At 30.9% G+C, this 20,389-nt stretch overlaps 1 protein-coding gene across 7 annotated transcripts in view; it reads left to right on the top strand.

The window, feature by feature from the left end:
• Positions 1-880: 880 nt before the first annotated feature.
• Positions 881-20,389, top strand: part of LOC129944589 (proton channel OtopLc) — a 124,168-nt gene continuing 104,659 nt past the window's right edge. For 3 of the 7 annotated variants that reach the window (XM_056054127.1, XM_056054126.1, XM_056054123.1), the window contains exon 1: positions 884-1,871. The gene's annotated coding sequence lies outside the window, so the exon portion shown is untranslated. Of the gene's footprint in view, positions 1,872-20,389 lie in introns of all 7 variants that reach the window. The other 4 variants (XM_056054122.1, XM_056054120.1, XM_056054121.1 and 1 more) reach the window with 3 other exon arrangements.

Raw genomic sequence — 20,389 nt, 5'->3', positions numbered from 1 at the left:
GTAGGCTTTAAAAATAATTCCACACAAAAATAGATCTTTACTAGAACTCAAACATTTTTATTAACCTCGTTTAATGCCTGTCTTTAACGACTTCATCATCAAAAACGATCAAAATACAGTTTTTCTGTTGAAAATTCACTATTGTGATAAAGCTTTTGATTGAAAACGGTTTCAATGAAAGACAAATAAATGAAACGTTCATATTTTAATAATAATTTGATTGTAAAGTTTCTCTTTCTGCTTTTACTCGTATAATCTAAAATAATAAATACAAATCTCAAAACCTCAATTTTGTACATACGCCAAGATTTTAATCTGAATTAATGAACTTACAAAAACAAACTAACAATACGGTAATTTTAACTCATAGTTAATAAATCCAACAGCTTCACTGTATACGTTTTTGTTTCGTTGCGTTATGTTTACGTTGTGTAGAATGGTAGAATTGTAGATGCTGCCGAAGTTACTTTACCATATTCGCCCTTTCTTGTCCATGGAATCTGCCTTACCATCAAAATATTGTTGTTTTCTTCTTTGTCGGCAAAGCCGGTGCGGTGCGGCGCAGCTCGTGCCCGGCGTGTCTGCTCATGGCCATCGAAGGTGGAGGGAATTCGTTCTTACTATACCTACCATATCACCATTCCATGGCCAGCGAAAGAGACCAAGACCAGACCATCATCCATCGCCATCCAAACGTTTCATAGTTTGTGGTGTTTTTCTGTTATGTTAATTTTATTTGTAGAGTGTGTGTTGTGTGTGTAGACTGATTTGTAGAGTGTAGACTGTAGACATAACATAAAGATAAATTCGCCGCACTTTGTTGTTTGGCCCATTGAGGCTTGTTCGTTGTCGATTCTCATTTAGATTTTCAGTCTGATTTTCATAGTGCGGATGGAATAATATCTGAGCAGGAAACTTCGGTACCCCCATAAAAATAAAGTTAAGAAAGTGCAAATTCACGTTTAGTGATTTAAAATACAAAATTAAATCAAAATTTTTACTAAAATATTTATTTATTAATGTGAATTTTAAAAATAATCCATCAATCCTTTAATATATCTATCAGCTTTTTTGCAAAAGCAAGAAAGAGTGTTGAGCGATTTTTTTTGGCGGCGGAAGCGTTTTGTCTGTTATAAATGCCACTTTAGGGAAAAGGATTGGCCTTCGTTCGATGGGGTGGTCTTTGTCGTGGTAAGATTAAGTGCGAGTTCAGTCCATGGTGTGTCCTGTCCGTAAAAATACACAACAACAAAAAAATCCGATATATAAATCGTAGAAAAGTATAGAGAGAAAAGGACTGCCGGTTAAACTGCATTGCCGACTAAACAAATCATCCCCTTTCCTTGTGAATATTGGTATGGTGCATTTTTTATAGTGGTATCCATCCTTTTGATTACGGGCGAATCCGTTTTTTTCCGATTGATTGTACAACTTTGTTTTGATTGTGTCGAGAATTTTAGCAAAATAAAATAATCCCATAGATATTTGTGTAAGAAAAATATGATAAAGAAAAGGACTTTTTTTCTACCAACCTACATTTAATTACCTATGTGCCAGTAGTGCTTCTATATATACACATATGTATTACTAACCTATAGTTTAAAAAATATATACATATATAAGTACATACCTACATACCTCCTGTACTTATTTATACCTGCTAGTGTTCTTCTACGCAATTCCATTAGAAGGAAAAATAAGGATGTCAACAAAAGGATCATTGAACTTTTGATATATAGCAACGGTAATAACAACAACACAGCAACAACTGAAATCGCTAATTTTCCGAATCAGAAGCCGTTAGAACCGTCTTCATAAGAACTGACAAAATCAAAAAAAAAAACAAAAACGAAAGGAAAACCAATCTAACGGTAAGAATGCAATTATTTTATCCTGTCCAACAAGATAGTATCTTATTTGAGGAACTATGCATTATAATCGTAGACTCCCTTCTCTTCTGTTGGGGGTGGGTGGTTAGAATTTTGGTTTGGAAGGGGGTAAATTATTCCACTTGCAACACAACATGAAAGCATAATTTTTTAGTTTTCCTCCTTTCATATGTAGCTAGAGGTTGGTAGGTAGATAAGGTGGGTTGGTAGAGGTTCAGTGGTACTTCCAAAACGGTCTTTCCTATTTAGAAATGCATTCTGTTGCTGACATAACTAGATCTTGGATAAGATTTTGACGCTAGAAAATAGAAGAAAAGAAACATAATATTGTGTACTGCTGTGTAGGGTAGGCTATAAGCTATATAGGCAAGAGGCATACCTACACATTATTCAATTCATGCATAGGCATCGTTAACGTATCCTTTATTTTTTTTTTATTCGTATCCTTCTCTTCACTGAACCACAATGAATGACTGTGAGGTTTTGGGTAGTGACGCGGCTTGGGGGAGGGGGAGTTTGAGGCACCTACATTATGTTCTAGCAATGCGGATATTAAATGTGACTCCCGGTGTTGCATTCAGTTTTTTCTGTGGTTCATTTTTTATTTCTATAGACATGAATGAGTTGGTATATACTACGAATAAGGTACAATCAATTCGGGGTGGGGTCGGGACTTAATTTTCTTTTATTTTCGTTTGCGATGCCATTTGCACAAGGGTGCAAATGCTAAGAGCATCATCAAGTTATACCTTCTATCCTATACCTACTCTGTTGGAAAAAAAATCAATGGGATTCAAAAGAATTATTGATTTTGTTTTTAAATACCAACAACGTGTTTGTGTGGGAATGTACAGATTATATTTTTACGACGAGTACCTTTAGTTGGGTTACAGTTAGTAAAATAAATTAAGAAACAAAACTTTAAGTGTAGAAAGGAAAATTGAAGTACATAGTTGGGAGATACTTGAACATACAAACGTACACTCACACACTATAAAAACAATATGGTGACACTTTGCACTGTGATTTAAGTGAGGGTTTTTTTGAGAAGAAGGAGTTTTATTTCACTTATGTGAAAGCATTTTTAACTACCCCTTAGAAATAATGGTAATCTGTCCAATTTGTCGCATTGAAAATTTAAAAAATGTTCGACATTTTAAAAGTTATTAGAATAAAAATTCATAATTTATTGAGAGATGTAAGTGTGGGCATCAATGACGCGTTCGAGATTGATTTCAAACAAATTTTGCTCTGAGGATAACAACATTATAAAATATGTACATATGTGGAAAAGACTTTTAGAAATAGTTAGAGTTAGAAATTTGTAAAATAGTAATTAAAAATTATGTTGAACAGATGATTCTATCAATTTAAATTACTTCTTCCATTTCTATTTGAAAACTACAAGTTTTTTACTACCCTTGTTTTGTTGGAAAATCTATCCATAGTATAGTAGGATTTTATACGAAAAACAAAAACAATATCCATAGTATGAATACTAGCGATAAAAGTTAGAGTAGAATCTTACTTCGGATGGGTTTTTGACATTTATACGAGTCTCGAATGGATCTTATGTGATTTCGTTCTCAAATGTTGGTACGATTGATATTGCATTTGTTTCTCGATGGCTGTGTTCGTTGAGTAGTTGTGCATTTGGAATCAAGTGTTTTCCATTGGTCAAAATAAATCAATCTGTTACTGTTGACATTATTAAGTTTTGTTAATTAAAATGGACTACCTGCGTTTTTTTTTCAAAAATAGAAAAGATAATTAAGTTTTTTAAATAAATCTTTTTGGTGTTTCCACCGCACAGGAAGATTTAAAAATGATTAAGTTTGACAGCACTTTCTAAAATGCGAATGGTGTTTTGATGTTTCTTATGAAGTGCAAGTGGGATAGTTTGATTCGTGTTAAACAATGAAGAACTGAATAGTTCAACAACATATAAGAATACGCTACCTACTCCATGTGCATTTTTTCTATTTGTTTAAAACAAAACTATATTGTTTGAACACAAACAAACCATAATGCATGATCTGTAAAACCAACTCCTCCCTACAGGTTTTTATTCACAAATTTTGAATCGATTCCGATCCCGACCGGAATCGAGTCAAATCAAGCTTATTTCAACTCGATTCATTTATATGAAGAATTGAGACGAGCTTTAATCTCGCTTCAATAGCACATAGTTATGTAGTAGTCTATGAACAAACCCCCTTATTGAAGTTTTTATTTTATGTCAAAGCTGCAATTGTTTAATGAACTATTTCTATAGAATCTCAATTTCATGATGTTTTCTTACCATTTCTTCTTAAAAAATTGTCCATTTCATTAGTTTTAGTAGTACTCGTAGCGTGATGGTTAGTGCGTTGGACTATCATGCAAGCGGTCTTGGGTTCAATCCCTGCCTGTGCCACCTAACATTTTTCACGTGTACTGCCTCTTGCGAGGAATTGACAAATCCTCCAAGAGTAATTCTTGTCATGAAAATTGTTTTCTCAAATTAGCTTTTCGGATTCGGCATATAAACTGTAGGTCCCTTCCATCTCCGACAACATTACTAGCACACAGGAATGGTTGAGAGTTGTAAGTCATTAGGCCCTGGTTCTTCATGGACTGTTGCGCCACCTGATTTATTTCTTAACCTCCCATAGGAAGTTATTGTAATTGGTCTTATTTCTAAAATTGAAAATATTGACATTTCTCGACGTTTCAAGGTCCGTAGAGTCGAAATAAAAGATTTTTACAAAGATGTCTGTGCGTGCGTGTGTACGTACGTTCGTACGTCCGTACGCTCGTATGTCCGTGTGTCCGTACGTTACCGACTGTTTTTTCGTCGTCCATAGCTCAAGAACCAGAAGAGATATCGATTTCAAATAAATTTTGTCATACAGATAATAAGGCAGAAAGATGAAGAAATGGATCTCAAGAATATTGCGTTTGTGGTTTTTTTACCATTGCAGTTTGAAAAAAAGGTGAACATTTTGGTCAACCCTAAATATCTTACGAACCAAAAACGCTAGAGACTTAAATGAAATTTTATATAATATATTTTAGCGTAATATTAAAGAAGTATATTTTTTGAAAAAAATACATTAACGGTTTTTTATAAATCAAAAAAACTGAAAACAAAAACTTGTCACCTCCTAAATTTTAAGACTAAAATATGATTTCATCTCCAAAACAATTTTGTGCTACGTAAATTAATGTTTTTGTCATCTGATAAAATGTTGAAAAAAAATCAAATTGATAGTTTTTTTTATAAAAAATAAAAATCTAAAAAAACACTATTGAACATTGGTAAAAATTGAATATCGATTCAAATATCTTTTTAATAACTTGAAATTTAGGCTTCAAACTTATTTTATCTTATAAGAAATATTGTTTTCAACATTCTGAGAAATGTTGAGAAAAATCAAATTGAAAGTTTGAAAAAATAAAAACCTAAAAAAAAATTAATAAAAGAAGGTTAAAATTGATTTTCGACTCAAATATCTTTTCAAAACTTTAAGATATTGCCTTTAATTTAATTTTATCTTTAAAAAAAATATTGTTGTCAACATTCAGTCAAATTTTGAAAAAAATCGAATTGACAGTTTGTTTACAAAAAATTAAAAACCGGAAAAAAATTTAACAAAAGTTGGTAAAAATTGATTTTCGACTCAAATATCTTTTCAAAAATTTGAAATATTGGCTTCAAACTAATTTTATCTTATAAGAAATATTGTTTTCAACATTAGGACACATTTTGAGAAAAATCGAATTAACAGCTTTTTTACAAAAAATAAAAACCTAAAAAAAATGTATAAAAGTTGGTAAAAATTGATTTTCGACTCAAGTATCTTTTAAAAACTTTGAGATAATAGCTTCTTACTATTTTTTCTTTTAAGAAATATTGTTTTCAACATTAGGTCAAATTTTGAGAAAAATCGAATTGACAGTTTTTTTTACAAAAAATAAAACTCTAAAAAAAAATACTTAAACTTCGTAAAAATTTACTTTCGACTCAAATAGCTTTTCAAAACTTAAAAATATTGGCTTGAAACTTATGTTATTTCACAGAAAATATTGTTTTCGATCTTCGGTAATTTTTATATAAAAATCCAACAGTCCGTTTTTCATAAAAAATAAAATCTACAAAAAATAGTACGCAAATTTGGTAAAAATTGATACGAGTACATATAGACAAACTTTTGAGCAAGACAAATCGACAGACGGGATGGGAAGCTATCAGTGTGGGTCGCATCCCACCCTTTTTTTATTTATTAGTTTTAGTTATTTTTTTTTGCTAAAATAATTTAAACATTTGATTTTCAAAAAACTTTCTTCTGTTTGCGTATTTTTTTTTTAATTATTATTCTAAAAGATCTTCTTTCTGTTGTACCAATTTTTGAATACAAAAACATGGCTACTGCGGATCTTTTTGTTGGCAATATTTCACTGTACTACATATGGAATACCAAAAAAACGCACTTATTATAAATAAAAAATAACGACAAATTTAAGTTGCTTTAAGAATATTTTTTGATATTTAGGAGGCTTCTTATAAAATCTAGTCAAACGTTTATAGTTTTTCGCTAGAGTTTTGATATTTATTCGCTCTACGTATATGACCTGCCATCTAAGTCATTGGGCTTTTATAATATCGATACAGTGCGTCGTTGTATTTTCTCCTCCACTCTCCATCTATGATCACCTGACGAAAAATCACTCGAAGAAAATTTCTCGTCAAGCATCTTTAGACGTTATCATCTTGCATTGAAAGGTTCAACCCTTAGCGCCAAGTGTGAGAACCGGGATGATTAGTGCCTTATAGAAGGTGTCTTCATCGTAAGTAAGATGATTTAATTACTTAATTGACCTATAAGTTCAAAGAAGGTGTGATTTGGAAGAGTTATTCTCCGTCTGATTTCAGTACTGGTGTCGTCATCTAAATTTATTTAAGTGCAAAGGTAGACAAAGTCCCCAACTACTTCAAAGTTATAGTTATCATTGTTGACGTCGTCATTTAATATTCCGCTTCAGTCGCAATGCTCAAAAATGTTCCACTGAACACATCACAGTTTGATCTTTCAATTATGTCAATATCATCCTTGTATTATTTTAGAAATTGTACAGACCTTTGAAAGATTGTGGCTTTAGTGTTGACAGTTGAATTTATAACAATTCTCGTCAGAACGATATTGAAGAAGTCCTCTATCTAAAATTTGTTTTGAGATAAAAAGCATCCTTGAGATCTTTTGCGAACATCGTCAGTCTTGACAACCGGACAAGTATGACAGAGATGTCAAAGCTAGACATTGCTCTGTGTAGTTCTTCTTTATAGATAATGTCATACGTAGCCTTCAAATCGATGAGTGAATAGTGGGTATGGATTTGAAGTTCCTGGGTTTTTCCAAGATCTGCCATAATGTGAATATTTGTTTAGTGGTCGACTTTCTTAGTCTGAAGCCACACTATGATATGGACCTTACTGGAACTAAGGACACGAGATGTTTATTGATTTTTTAAAAAACCACACATGCGAACAAAATCTATTCAATACAAAAAAAAAGTAATAATAAATTTACTCAAATCATTTAGACATAAGTTTCCGGGTCAGATTTACAGAAATGTCTTAAATAAACTTCACGTGTTTGTACACAGTTTCCGGTAAAAGGTTCTAACATATGTCTAAAAAAAAGTAGCATCCCCATACCTTATTTTTGAATATGTCAATAAACAAAGGATATACATTTTTTTTAAAAACTAAATATTGCTTATTTGTAAAATTTCTCTTCCTTTTGATCCCTTTTAGCCTACCCCAGTTCCAGCAAGAAAAAAAAATTGCAGATAAAACCACAAAACTCTTTACACACTTATCCAGCTGTATCAAATTTTATCCAATTTTTTCCTGTTAAAAATACAAAAATACATTCACATACAGTGCTATACATAACAAAGGATATAATGTACGTAGTACTCCCACCCTTTGAAATCCTTTTTGTTGACGTAAATATAAAGTTGTCATATATTGATGTCCATATTCGCATATCATATTTCGCCCACATTATGCTGAGATTAGAAACATTTTAGATGAGTATTTTTTTTTATACACATTAGAAGCATGTCCTTTTTATGTTTGTAGATAGGTGTATGCCTTACCTACTTAAAGCACAAAAACATAGGAATCTATATTTTGTTCTCTTTAAGCAATGTATGTGGGATTTTAAGTATTGTGGAAATATGAATATGATGCATAAATTTTCTCGTAATTTTCCGACTTACATAAAAATATATCTTTCTACAAATAGAAATGTTCATTGTATGAATGCTACCGTACCTAGAGGCGCATATATCATCATCATCATCATCACCATAATAGAAAAACTTGTTTCATTTTCATTCTTTTGCGTATCCTTTGATGTGGTATTGTTATACTTTGTTTTATTTATTTTTAAAAAAAGGGGTTGTTTGTATTGTTGACTTCAAACAGGAGTGGATTGAAAAATACACGAAAAGAAGTTGTTTCAAGGACCGTAACAATGTTTTCAAATGTCTTATGACCACAATTGGAAACTTCTGTTTTTAAACTTTTCATAATAACTGAAGGGTGTTTTTTAAACTTTAAAAAGGAATGAAAGCAATATTGTGTTTCGTAAGTTGATATGAAATTTACTTTTTTCGACCTTTATCTTTTGGTATTTAATTTAAATATGGTATATGACTGCTGCGTCTGGCTGGGACGTGGCCTAATCTGGAAGTCCAAATTTTGATTACTTTTTTTAACATTTGCACCCATATATCGGAAATGAAGTTACTAAAGTTGTCCTCCAAGTGGCTAATTGTTTCGGGCTTATCGGCGTGCATTAGAAACTTCACACATATATATCCACAGAAAAATGTCAAGTGGCTTTCAATCGCTCGGTCTTGGAGCCCAATTTAAGGCTCCGTAACGTGAAATTGTAGTACCCGTAGCGTGATGGTTAGTGCGTTGGACTGTCATGCAAGGGGTCTTGGGTTCAATCCCTGCCTGTGCCACCTAACTTTTTTCACGGGTACTGCCTCTTGCGGAGAATTGACAAGTCCTCCAAGAGAAATTCTTGTCATGAAAAGTGTTTTCTTAAAATTAGCCGTTCAGATTCGGCATATAAACTGTTGGTCCGCTCCATCTCTGAAAACATTACTCGCACACAGGAATGAGTGAAAGTTGTAAGTCACTAGGCCCTGGTTATTCATGGACTGTTGCGCTTCCTAATTTATTTATTTTTAACGTGAAATTATGTGATTACCAAACGTTTAATTCAATAAATCAACTGTTACACAAGTTGTCTGACATGTTACACAGTCTTGTTGAAAACACAGCCCCTGCACATCATTGTTGTTCAATTTATAACCGAAAAAGTCAGTAAGCTTGGCTTTATATTTATATTGGCTGTTTTTAAAGAAGTACAGACGAATTCAAGTCAGTTTTCGTGAATTTAACGGCGGTGTTTCATACATTTAAGGATCATGAAGACAGTCTTGTTTATTGAAGTATCAATTCAACCTAAATTGAGCTTCATCAACCAGAAGAAAACTTGCTTATGAAAAAACCACGGTTTTCAAAATAAAAAGTATTTGAAATTTGAAAGCGTTTTTCAGTCGTCAGTCTATTTAAAATAACGCAACTGACAAAATGTCAGCAAATTGTAATAGTGTTGCTAACTTAAAGTTAAATACCTCCAAAAAACCATCCGTTAAAAGTAAAGAAGTGTGACGAATTCAGCAAAACACTCAATACTTTTTATTGAAAATATTATTTGCAAATTTTAATGGAATTAGTTTTTGAAATGCGTATATGGCCAACAACGTTCTTACCGAATCCATAGAAGAATCGCTCGTTAAGTTCAGTGTAGAGGACTTCATTCGAGAAAGGATTATTTCCATGCTCAGTGGTAGGAAGATTCGAGCCTCTCTAGGCAATACAATCGCAACAAAACACGTGAGTAGGGGAACACCCCAGGGTGGCGTCCTTTCGCCTCTTCTATGGCTTCTGGTCATGGATACAATTCTCGTTAAATTATAGAGATGTATATTGAAGGCGGTAGCCTATGTGGATGATTTGGTGCTATTGGTGTCAGGAAAGTATTAGTGAAATCACGTAGTCAGCTTTGAAGAAAGTTAGCAGCTGGGCCACGAGCTGTGAACTAGGAGTTAACCAAAGTAAAACTGAACTGTTGCTCTTTACCACCAAAACTAAAGTACCGCCCTTCACGCAACCTCGACTCAATGGTCATATCCTATCATTGTCTTCCAGTGCAAAATATTTGGGAGTTATACTCGACCCTAAACTAAACTGGAAACTAAATAATGAAGTTCGGGTTAAGAAGGCCTGTGTTGACTTCTACGCCCGCAGCAAAACTTTCATCAAAAAGTGGGAACTTCAGTCGAAGATGATTTTATGGACGTACACAGCCGTAGTACGTCCAATCTTAACATATGGTTCCATTGTGCGGTGGCCTGCTCTTAGCAAAGCCTATAATATTAATAAGCTAAAGAAGGTTCAGAGAACAGCTTGCGTGAGCACCACAGGGGTCATGCGTACTTGCCCAACGGACGCCTTAAACATTATTTTGGATCTTCTAATAATCGACCTTTTTATTAAATACATAGTTTCTTGGAGCACTATAAGGCTGAAGGAATCAAACAGCTGGTTGTCAAAACCTTATGGTCACAGCAACACCACGAAATTGATTCCCTCAGATATTATCTCGGTAGACACTGACTACTGCACTCCTACTTTGAGCCTTAATAAGGGTTTTAAAGTTATATTCCCACCGAGAGAAGATTGAGATTGATTGCGAGCCTGAATATTAACCTCGGTGTCACCCTGATCCGGGTTCCGGGCCATAATGGTATCGTGGGAAATGAACGGGCTGACAAACTAGCCAGGCAAGGATCGGCCCTTCATAGCTCACTTGCGGAAATGGTTAACATTCCTCTTGGCGCTATGAAATGTAAAAATTTTTTGTATCTATCAAACTGAATCAAACCGAAGGTGGAGCAATTTACCGAACTGTATTATATCTATGAAGATATGGCCGACCTATAATAAAACCCGGACAAACGATCTTCTATGCAGGCCAAGGCAAGATCCGCACATTGGCATATAGGAGTTCATGCAGAGAAGGTGGGAGTCTCTTACAACACCTTTTGCCGTAGTTGTAGTGACCATAGAGAAATTTAAACAATAATCCATTTCCTCTGCAAAAGTCCTGCTTTGGCAAACACTAGAATGAAGTACTTTGGAAAAGCATTCTTTCACGAACTTGATGAGCTATCTGAGACAAAGATTAGATTACCTAAGATTTTTCTCAATGTGACAAAATGGCTCTAACATAATCGCTATAAAGCTTCTCTATAAATATTTCACTTTCAATCAAAGGTTAAACGAGTTTTTGGTATCAAAACGGCGAACTACAGCGCTAATTGGATCTCAGGCTAGGTTGCCTTGAGATCGCCATTTCTACCTACCATATGGCCAAAAATATACTTTAACAAAATACTCAGTTTCAAAAAGGTCCTGTCCTTATAAAGTTAATCATTACTTAGGGCCCTTCCTTGAATTTAAATCCATCCCTGTAATTACTGTTAAAAAAAAATTAAGTTTATACGGAATATCATTTCAAAAAGTGTCTTTCAACAGAAAAATAGCCATTAATATTGTTTTACTTAAAAAACACGTAAATACTTTCTTGGGGTAAACCTGCCCTTTTACCAAACCAACGTTTACTTTCACACCACACCCGTAATTATGGTTATTGAAAACAAAAGCAGGAATAAGTTAAGGGCACAGTGTTACAAAATATTATATCAAACTCTTGTTGATTGCACCTAATAAGCGTGTGCCATACAGTATACTCCATATACCTATACTTTTAGTGCGGCATGAATGTAAAAACTTGCTTCCTCAATTGAAATTGTTTAAAAGGGGAAGCGACTTACATAAATATTTTGAATTTGAATACGTACATATATACAAAGAAAGGTATGGCTACAGGTGGCATAGACACTGGCACCATTTATTAGTACAATGCATTATTTTAGTTTTTTCCTTCTGACGGTTGCTTGCCCATACATACAGACATACATTTATACGAATACACTCAAACCTTTGTTAACGGAATTAGGCTTTTAAGAAGAACATGTTAATGAATGAGAATGCACTAAGGTGATTGAAAGCCTCTTGGGAAAAGGAGGTTTGCTTATTTTATAGGCATATTGCACGCTAAAGGAAATTTATAACTGATTACTAAATGGCACGAATGAATTTGTTTTTTAAAGACACTCCTCTCGATAGGATGGATGGACGGACACTGACAATGGTTATTGATTCTCTCTTCTAAATTTTAAGGTTTTTGAACTTTCAGTTCTGAACTATTTACATAACATATCTGTGGTTATTCTGCGCTAGTATGAAATTTGATTTATTTTGTTCATGTCCCTCTTTTTTATTGTTAGAAGGGTGTATACTTCCCTCATGTCTTAAGTTTAGGTCTCTGAAGCATATGGGTAACAAATACATATGTCAAAACTTAAAACTTTATTACAATAAGTTTTTGAATGTTTTATATGCGAGGAAATGGGAAAATCCTAGAAATTCCTTAGTTCCTTATACAAATTGACGTTTTATTATTAAAGTTATTTAGAGCTTCACTTCGTTTCGGTTCAATTATTGTATTTGATGTTAATTTTTAAAGAATAATGTTCAAAGCTGTCGTTGACATTTGTTTAATGAATTCAAGTCAATTTTTATAGAAAATACCACATCACTCAATTTGCCCACCATACAAATCTAGTCAAGGTTGTACGTTAAAAGCAAAAAAAAATTTGATTCAATTTCGGAAGTGGGTTTATTCAATAATCCATTTTTATTAATCTTTGACAGAAAACCAAATAATTACAATTTAACATCACATATTCCATTTTTTACCAAAGCATAAAACTATAAAGACGTCTTTATCTTTGAATGCTTTTGGATTTTTAATTGCTTGTGACAATATTGAATAGCAATTAATTTATTGCTTCAAGTTTATCATAGTAAAAGTTAACATTTACTTATGAGCTCATCACTGCAAATTTTAAATCATTACACTCTCTTCATTCCATAAATGCATTCAATTGAATATTAATAGCTTTAAATACAAATTCTAATATAGAAGGGAGTACACTCAAAGAAAACTTAGGTATCTAATTAATTCCCTGTGGAAAAGATTTCTTAATTTTGATGAATTTACAAAAAAAAATTCCTAACTAGATGTTTGAACGCTAATTTATTTATTTGAGTTTTTATAAAACAACAAGAGACGCATTAAGATTTTGTTAATATTTTAAATAAGGTTTATTTTTTAGTCCATCAATATTTATTGCAAAATGATAGAATTTTAATTATGTTTATGTATGTAAATATATTCGCACACAACAACAAACTGGATATTGTTGTTTTGTACCTGTTTTTTGTATTGTTTACTTTAAAATAGAGCAACGTCCTCAAGTATTTAGGTAATCCAAGTGTTGCCACCAGCCGTAAAATAGTTTCGTTGATAGATATGTTCAAAAGACAGTAAATGCTAGATATAGTGAACCTATCATCTTTGATTAAGTTCGACATCTTTTCTTTACCACTAATATTAATTTATTTATAATAACACAAATTAAGGTGAACAATAATTTTAAATTTGCATTAGGTGAAATTATGCTCTTTACTTTCAAAGCCATAATGGTTAGATATAATTGAAATAAAAATTCTTAATAAAAATAATACAGTAATCTAAACATTGGTACCAACAAAATTACATGAATAAGCACTGAGTCTCTCAAGACATCAAATACAGAAGGCTGACGAAATTATTTTACGTTGTAGCTGGAAACCATATTTACGTATAAATATATTAATCTATGTTAATGATGCTTTGTAATCGTTTGAATGCTTTTTTTTACAAGGTGAATATTATAAATTTTCTCTTTCGAAAAAACTCAGGGTTGGTTGTAATTACTTCACTTTAAATAAAATAGTAAACTATTGAAATTTAAAAATTTAAGTCTAGAGCGCATCACAGAATTTACACTTTCTTGAATATTTCAAAATTTGTTCATAGTATCTAAGTTTTAAAACCTTAAACTAAGTTAAAATTGTCTGTTAAAATATATGAAACAGTAATGGTTGCCATATTTTAAAACATTTCTTATATAAGGAACCTTATTTTAACTAATGAAATTAGTGATATGTTTTTGGTCATAATATTTATTGTGCTTTTGGACGAAACGAAAAGTGATGATTTTTAAAAGATGATAAAAGACAACTACGCTTATCGAAAATTTCTCTTGCCATGAAAAAAACTTTACAAATGTTATCAATTGCGAATTAATTATTTTATGGTGTGTGTACAATTTTAATTAGAAAAAAGCTACATTTTGTATAAGAAATTTAAATTAATAATATTTAAAACTAAGAACATTAATCTGTTGTTGTTAAAAATTGTATTAATTATGAGAACAACAAATTTTAAATCTTAAAAGTTAGTCATGCAATTAAAATTAATTACTGCAAACTTAGCAATAATTGGCTTGAAAAAAGTTGGATGCAAGAAAATTAATATTATGTTATCTTTAAAAAAATAAGTAAACTTGTTTTGCTTTTGTGTTTTTTAAGGCAAAACATATCTTACGGCACTAAATATTATATGTATAGCAATAATTACATTCGTACAAAAATCAAACTCGAGATTTTCATTAAACATGGCATTACGAGAGTAAGGAAGTCGAAAAAGGTGGGTCCCCCGATTCCTTCAAGTCCGTCATTTTGTTTTTTAATTTTCTCAGAAACTCGTGAATTGATTTCAATACTTTTTTCTGCCTAAGGTCTTATATTGACTTAATAATATTTGATGCAGAAAATATTAAACTTTTTTTTCAAAATTGTATGTCTCAAAAATTTGTCTTCATTATTTTATGAAATGTAAAATGTATACTCATAAGTTTTCAATAACTGCATACTAAAAATATTTTTTAACAAAAACTGAAAAAATGTATATAGAAAACATTAATACAAACAAAACACTAACGATTTTCAAAATATAAATTCCATGACTGGGGCCTATGAACTTGCTCATGTATACAAAGAATCTGTTTAAAAACATATTTTCTTAATTTCAAAACTTAATATAGCTATCTGCAAAAAGTTTGTTTTTTCAAAACTTAATCGCCATTTGAAAAAGAGGCTGGGATGCGACCCACACTGATAACTTCCCATCCCGTCTATCGATTTGTCTTGCTTAAAAGTTTGTCTATATGTACTCGTATAAATTTCTACCAAATTTGTATTTTTGATGATTTTATTTTTTATGAAAAAACGGACCGTTGGATTTTAATATAAAAATTACTGAATATCGAAAACAATATTTTCTGTGAAATAAAATAAGTTTTAAGCCAATATTTTTAATTTTTGAAAAGCTATATGAGTCGAAAGTAAATGTTTACCAAGTTTTAGTATTGAATTTTTTAGAGTTTTATTTTTTGTGCAAAAACTGTCAGTTCGATTTTTTTCAAAATTTTACAGAATATTAAAAATTAACAACAATAGTTTTTGAATGATAAAATTAGTTAGAAGCTATGATCTCAAATTTTTGAAAAGATATTTGAGTCAAAAATCTATTTTTACAAACTTTTGTTTTTTTTTCGGTTTTTAATTTTTTGTAAAAAAAAAACTGTCAATTCGATTTTTTTTCAAAGTTTTACTGAATGTTGACAACAATGATAAAAGTAAATTAAAGCCAATATCTCAAAGTTTTGAAAAGATATTTGAGTCGAAAATCAATTTTTACCAACTTTTATTAATTTTGTTTAGGTTTTTATTTTTTGTAAAAAAAACTATCAATTCGATTTTTCTCAAAATTTTATCGGATATCAAAAACATTATTCTTCGTTGCACAAAATTGTTTTGGAGATGAAATCATATTTTAGTCGTAAAATTTTGGAGGTGAAACATTTTTTTTTTCAGTTCTTTTTTTGATTTATAAAATAATCGTTAAATGAATTTTTGTTTTCAAAAAATATATTTCTTTGATATCACGTTACAATATATTACATAAAATTTCATTCAAGGCTCCATCGTTTTTGGTTGGCAAGATATTTAAGGTTAACCAAAATTTTCACCATTTTTTCAAACTGCTATGGGAAAAAAACCACCCACGCAATTTTCAAGAGAGCCCTTTCTGCATCCTTGTGCCTTATTATCTGTATAACAAAATTTATTTGATATCGATATCTCTTCTGGTTCTTGAGCTATGGACGACGAAAAAAACGTTGAGAAAAAACACGCACGCACAGGCATCTTTCTAAAAATCTTTTATTTCGACTCTAGGGACCTTGAAACGTCGAGAAATGTCAAAATTTTCAATTTGACAAATCGGACCCATTACAATAACTTCCTATGGGAAGTTAAAAAGAACTTCCAATTCAAATCGGCTCAAAGCTTTAATTTCTAGCTTTGAAGTCAATCGACCCAAAGTTTTGAGATGCAGGGGCAGACGGACGGGTTGAATCATGGGAGCCACTTTTTCGACTTCTCTATGTTTGATACTAATCTCGAGTTCAAGATTTTTTAATAATGCAAAACTTGCCATATAGTTCCTATATACAAAAATAAATAAGGTGGCACAACAGTCCATGAAAAACCAGTGACTTAAAATTTTCAACCATTTCACGGATGAAAGTGACCTACAGTTGTATAGCCGATTTCGAACAGATAATTTGAGAAAACAATTTCTTGGAAGATTTGTCAATTCTTCGTAAGAGGCTATCAAAAAAACTTTAGATGGCACATACAAGATCGAACCCAAGGCCTCTAGCATGACAGTCAAACGCACTCACCATCATTCTACCGGAATTAGTTCCTATATGTCGCAAGCTTAAATCGGAAAATTAAGGTTTTTTTTGAGATATCAAATAGTTTTTGAATTTTCAAAGGCAAAATTATTTTGCAGGTATATTTTTAGTTTAAATTATAGGTTCTCATTTTTACAAACACTTAAGATACAGGAGCAAGTTCGTTCGAACTAGACGTGCATTTCATTATTTGGTGATAGAAAGTGAGTCCAATCTTACTATCTAAAAATTGCAAGTCCGCTAAAATAAGATAAAAAACTTCGACAAAACTAAATTTTGGAGGAGAGGCTCATTTCTATTTTGGACCTTGAATATGAACTCACACCTCGTTATCTTCGTAGAATGTGATTGGTTTGAATAAAATCCGTTTTGTACAGTTTTATTAAAAAAAGAAACGAGCAGTTTAAAAGTAATTCTGTGCGAGAAAAATCAATAATTCAAATGAAAAAATTATTTTGAACCTCCTGATTACAATACCCTGACTTTAACTTAAAAGTAAACAATTACTAAAATATTTCAACAGCAAGAACAATTATTATACTTTACAATTTGTTAAATTATTAAGACTCCATATTTTTTATTTCATGCAGTAATTAATTGAACGGTTGTTATGTATACTCATGATTTAAATAGAACAAGACTTGCCAATATGAATAATAAAAAAAAAAAACACTTTTTATTGTGTTTTAAAACTGTGAGAAAAGATCTGGCTAAGGGTAACAATTATCATCATTTTTTGTTTACAATTGATAAAACATCATCGTGAAATCATGAAAAATCAATCAATCAATCAATCAATCAATAAAATATTTAAGAATTCTCTGATTTCATTCCTGAAAGAATAAATATTAACCTTTGCAAAACGTGCTTAAACTTTAAATTGACCTTTTGCATTCAAAAATGTCAAAAAGTTAAACTCGTTTTTTCATCAATTAATTTTTCATCAAGCTCAATTCCATAAGATTTCTCCTGGCTTAAATTTTATATTTTTTTCTGTCTTAACATCTTTTGTGAAAATTTAAATTTGATTATTTGAATTTTAAGAACATAAATTATTATTATTTACACACAAATTTCCAAAAAAAAAAAAAAACAAACATTGGCGCCAAAGATTTGATTAAGTAAGAAAAAAACTGAAAAAAATTAAACTAACATGAAATTCCAGAACATCTAAAATTCTAAACTAACCAGTTTCATTATACTGACGGACGCGACACTATGACGGTGACGCTGATTACCTCACAAGCCAAACAATAACATTTCACTAAACACAATAACAAATCACTACTAATTGATTGATATTTGCAATTCATAATTCAGAGCCAATAGAAAACCTAAAGAACGCGCTATGCAAATATCCATTGATGTCATATCTAATTTTCGAGATTCAATAATTCACTTTTGAGATAGCTTACACACAATTTATTTAATATTGTTTTATAGGTAGTCGCACAGACAAGACAATCACTAGGAAATAATTTTATTGTTATTGTTATCGTTCCGTTCCATTAAATTTATTAGCCGACTTAAGAATGTATGAATCTTAAAACTAAGATTTTAAAGCCTGATGAAAAAAATACGAGTATAGAAGGTATTACCTTCTGTAGTCTGTGTTGTGTTTATGGGATGTGCGTATAGACTTTATACATAATGTATATATATGGAATAAAAACGAACTATACTTTACGTAAGACTGCTGACTGGTGGTGGCAATTAATTCAAACGGCCTCCAATCTCCCCAATCGGCACTAACTTCTATCTTCCACCATAGCACACACAACACCGTGCACCACAGTCGACTTTGATAAAAAATCATAAATCAGAATTTAAGAAAACCAATTTTAATTCACATCCATGCTGAGTTTTGTTTTGGTTATAGAAATTTCTGTGTGAAATTTATTATTTAGCGAAGTAAGAGATTCATAGAGAAGATACTTAAAATAGTTTGTTTATAGTTTTGAGCTTTAATAGTTTTGCACTTAGAGGAAGGCCATGTTTCTGTTAAAGTGTTGAGTAATTTTTTTAATAGATTCCTTTAAATGAATTATTTTGTTTTATATTTTTTTTTTGCTGAAGAAACATTGTTAATTTGCATGTAAATGATTTTATAGTTGTGAATTATCTAATTATAGAAATTGATACACTTGATGGACTTCGTAGACCATTTTGAGCTATGAAATATTAATGGAGAAAATTCTAGGCTTCGCATTTTGTGATGACTTTTCATAATTTCCTTAAGGGTTGTACTGTTCTTCTACAAATATGGACTTTTTTTTACTTATTATCTTTCCATAGGAAGTTATTTTAATGGGTCCGATTTGTCAAATTGAAAATTTTGATATTGCTCGACGTTTCAAGGTCATTAGAGTCAAAATAAAAGATTTTTAGAAAGATGTCTGTGCGTGCGTGTGTATACATACGTTCATACATCCGTTTTTTCGTCGTTCATAGCTCAAGAACAAGAAGAGATATGGATTCAAATAAATTTTGTTATACAGATAATAAGGCAGAAAGTTGCAGAAAGGGCTCTCCAGAAAATTGCGTAGGTGGTTTTTTACAACCCGAAAATGTTTGTTAACCCTAAATATCTTACGAACCAAAAACGCTAGAGACTTACCAGTAAATGAAATTTTATGTATTTACTGTAACGTGATATCAAAGAAGTATATTTTTAGAAAAAAATCCATTTAACGGTTTTTTGTATAAATCAAAAACGCTAAAAAAAAATTTGTCACCTCCAAAATTTTACGACTTAAATATGATTTCATCTACAAAACAATTTTGTGCTACGAAAAATATTGTTTTTGACATCTGATAAAATTTTGAGAAAAATCGAATTGACAGTTTTTTTTATAAAAAATAAAAATCTGAAAAAAACATTACTCAAAGTTGGTAAAAATTGAATATCGATTCAAATAACTTTTCAAAAACTTGAAATTTAGGCTTCAAACTTATTTTATATTATAAGAAATATTGTTTTCAACATTCTGAAAAATGTTGAGAAAAATCGAACAGACAGTTTTTTTACAAAAAATAAAAACCTTTAAAAAAAATAATAAAAGTTGGTAAAAATTGATTTTCGACTCAAATATCTTTTTAAAACTTTAAGATATTAACTTAAATTTACTTTTATCTTTAAAAAAATATTGTTGTCAACATTCAGTAAAATTTTGAAAAAAATCGAATTGACAGTTTTTGTACAAAAAATTAAAAACCGAAAAAAATTAACAAAAGTTGGTAAAAAATGATTTTCGACTCAAATCTCTTTTTAAAACTTTGAGATATTAACTTTAATTTACTTTTATCTTTCAAAAAATATTGTTGTCAACATTCAGTAAAATTTTGAAAAAAATCGAATTGACAGTTTTTTTACAAAAAATTAAAAACCGAAAAAAATTAACAGAAGTTGGTAAAAAATGATTTTTGACTCAAATATCTTTTCAAAAATTTCAGATAATAGCCTCTAACTAATTTTAACTTACAAGAAATACATTTTCAACGTTAGGACATATTTTGAGAAAAATCGAATTAACAGTTTTTTTACAAAAAATAAAACTCTAAAAAAAAACAATACTAAAACTTGGTAAAAATTT

This window comes from Eupeodes corollae, chromosome 2 (assembly GCF_945859685.1).
Source record: "Eupeodes corollae chromosome 2, idEupCoro1.1, whole genome shotgun sequence".
In the NCBI taxonomy this organism is placed as follows: domain Eukaryota; kingdom Metazoa; phylum Arthropoda; class Insecta; order Diptera; family Syrphidae; genus Eupeodes; species Eupeodes corollae.
The sequence above is the reverse complement of the archived record's forward strand: the minus strand, read 5'-3'. Positions and strand labels throughout refer to the sequence as shown.